The 3219-nt window shown below is 39.2% G+C and overlaps 1 long non-coding RNA gene across 1 annotated transcript in view; it reads right to left on the bottom strand.

Annotated features, from left to right (window-relative positions):
* Positions 1–4: 4 nt before the first annotated feature.
* LOC107569565 (uncharacterized) overlaps positions 5–3219 on the bottom strand; it is a 20331-nt gene continuing 17116 nt past the window's right edge. Inside the window, exon 3 of the long non-coding RNA XR_001606911.1 lies at positions 5–16. This is a non-coding gene — a long non-coding RNA (uncharacterized lncRNA). The remainder of the gene's footprint in view (positions 17–3219) is intronic.

Here is a 3219-nt window from a genome sequence, read left to right as displayed (position 1 = left end):
TGTACTCTTTACTCCACTACATTTGAACTGACACTTACCGTTACTCATTACATTGCGATTGTGCACGACAAATCGCAAACTTTATCTGCCTTGGCTTATTTCTTGGGCGGAAGAGGCGATATCGTCATCTGCAGGGTATTGAAGGTACTGGATGCTATTTGCCTTTATGCAGTAAATGAAGCTACTGAATTAGCAGCTTGTCGAATGTCGGGTGTTTCACATAAATTAGCCACTGTTGAAGCCGAAGCCAGCACATCATGCAATGCCAGCACTGACGACCATCCATGGCCTTATTTGAAAGAAATGTTTTAATTTGCCGATGTACAGAATGACTCTTACAGGATGCAGTGTCTACTTTGTTTGCCACGAACCACGAAAATAAGTGCTTTTAAGAATTCATCGTCAAATTTGAGGAAACACATTGAGGTAAGAGTCTATTTAATGGTAATTTAATGTGAATTTAGCCAAATCAATCTATACAGACCATGTCTCACTTTACAACGGTATTTTCAGCATAATGTTTGTTAACATAACTTTGCTGTTTGTCAGCAATACCAAAAGTTAATACAGTTACTGATATGGCAAAAACCACTGCGACATGACTATATTTTAGTTTAAAATTTGTAGTGCAATGTGAATGAATGTAGTCACTGAAATGATATCTAATGATCTAATCCATTTGAATGTTGAATATGGGAAGTCTGCTAACAGATTATAAATTGTGCATCAGGTGTATTTAGCTGTGAGTTTGTGATGTATTTATCATTGAATTTATATGCATTTTACTAAGTTGAAAAATAACACTGCTCCTCTGTTTAATTTTAATACAGAGAAAACATCCTAATCACTTGAAAAACTACTCAGACCTGACCTCGATCGCACAGAAGAGGAAGATTGTGAGCAAAAATATGGAGCCACTAACGAAACAACTCAAAATTGGAGAGACCAAGATAATTTCTCAAGCAACCGTTGATAAAGGTGTACTGCGGTTCATTGTATATGGTCTCCAACCTTTTAGATTGGTTGAAAAAGATGAATTTAAGGACCTGATTCATGACTTGGAGCCTAATTCTACTGTACGATCAAGATCAACCATCTGTGCCAAGATGGAGGAAGCTGCAGGAGGAATGAAGAAAAGTGTAACAGAAGCCACGAGAGGGGTGGAATACATCTGTACAACCACTGATTGCTGGAGTTCAAGGCGGCGCAGCTTTATAGGTATGACAGCGCACTGGATTGACCCAGACAATCTACACCGATGCTCTGCAGCGCTTGCCTGTCGACAATTAAAGGGGTTGCACATGTTTGATGTACTTGCAGCTGCGATACATGACATACACTCTGAATTTGAGATCCATGAAAAAGTTGTCTGTATAACAGACAATGCCCCAAATTTTTTGAAAGCCTTCCGTGTCTATGGAGGTGAGAACATACACGGCTACAATACAGAAAGTGCAACAGCAACCCCATCAGAAGATGAGGATGAATCTGACACTCAAGATGAGGAGAAATGTGAGGAGATTGAATATGTTGAGGTTGCTGAAATTCTAGCCAAGGATGATCTTGAATTTCATTTGCCCAAGAATCAATGTTGTGCTTGCCATCTTCTGAACCTGGTTTCCACCATGGATGTTGACACTGCTCAATCGGATGAAACATACAAAAGGTTATAAGATCATCCTTCTCCAAATGTTGGGCCTTGTGGAACAAGAGTGGCCAGTCTAACAAAGCTGCAGAGATGATGGAAGAGGAATGTAGTATGCAGTTAATTCGTCCAAATGCCACACGATGGAATTATTTGTTTCTTTCAGTGGGGAGGATCCTGAAGATCATGAAGGAAAGGGGAGATGGTGTTTTCCGGAATCTCTGTGCGGAATTCAAAATCCCCATGTGAGTAATGTTAAAATGTAATGATGCTATGCATTTTCTTTTAAAGTTTCTTTCAGAGACTTTATGCCTTTTTCCACCAGCAAAAGTGAATATTTGTATGCCATCAAGGCATCCTGAATTGTCAGATGAAATAATGTATTTTTTTTTACTATTCTTTCAAAAATAGGAAACCGGACGGGTAGCAGCAAATCATTACAAATTAATACAAATTGTTCTACTATTGTGGTAGATTTTTATTGGTTAAAAGATGAATTGTTCGAGTGTAATCATTAGTAATATAGCCATTTAAATATCTAGTTATACTTCCATTATAATCCTATATGCCTGTGTGTAAAAACATGCCTACGTGGCAGACCTAAGATTAGAAACATCTGGGAAACATAAGTGGGGTCTTTTCTTTACCATAACAAGACTAGAGAGGGGGGCTTTCTCTCTAGAGAATTGTATGCACAAAGGAACCATTCTATGTATGGAAAAAACTGTATGGAATATATACCCCACGCCTTAAAGTCAGAACAGTATAAAAAGAAGACAAGATGATCATTCTGGAGATGTGTTCGCTGCAGAGAGAGCCATCTCCGCTTTATTATTTATTATCATTTATGATGTAATAAAGTGTATCTCCTGGCATCAAAAACAAGACTGAGTGTGGTTCCTAAGATGAGAAGCAGAAGACACCACAAATTGGCGACCACGAAGGGACTGGCAAAGAGCAGAGGAGTGGACGGCCACTTTGGGCTGACTGAGACAAGCAGCACACGACAAACGGTGGCCACCGAATAGGTAAGCAATTTTGCTTATATAATGAAGGGCTGCACGGGTAGGCAGAAATTCCTGCTGGGCACTGATTTTTTTACTGGGTTAAGGGAGAAATTGTCAGTAAAAGAATGAGAGCACTGCAGGTCACTCGAGATAGAGTGTAGTGTTTTGTTGCATGAGACTGAAACTGTGTCTGTGTCCGTGTGAATGTCCGTATGAGTGATGGTGAATGTATGAGAAAATAATAAAAAAATTCCGTATTGGGTGGTTAAGAACTGCGCACCCTCTTTGTCCATCACTTAAATGTGGCTTGGCATGGATGGACGCAGCTTGTGACGCACCCGAGAGGGATGAATAAATGATTAGCCCTATAGATAAAGGGAAAAAAAATGAATGCTTTAGCCCTATAAAAGGGAAAGCAAATGAAAGCATGAGCCCTGTCTGAATAAAGGGACGAGCAGTGTGAATGAGATTAAGAAAATAATATCAATAAAGAATGAATCAAGATCTTGTATAGACTTTTGCATGTTTGATGTCTGTGTGGAAGAGAAGGAGAACATTTTCAGAGAT

The sequence above is a fragment of the Sinocyclocheilus grahami genome, unplaced genomic scaffold, assembly GCF_001515645.1.
Source record: "Sinocyclocheilus grahami isolate Dianchi unplaced genomic scaffold, SAMN03320097.WGS_v1.1 scaffold1359.1, whole genome shotgun sequence".
Classification (NCBI taxonomy): domain Eukaryota; kingdom Metazoa; phylum Chordata; class Actinopteri; order Cypriniformes; family Cyprinidae; genus Sinocyclocheilus; species Sinocyclocheilus grahami.
The sequence above is the reverse complement of the archived record's forward strand: the minus strand, read 5'-3'. Positions and strand labels throughout refer to the sequence as shown.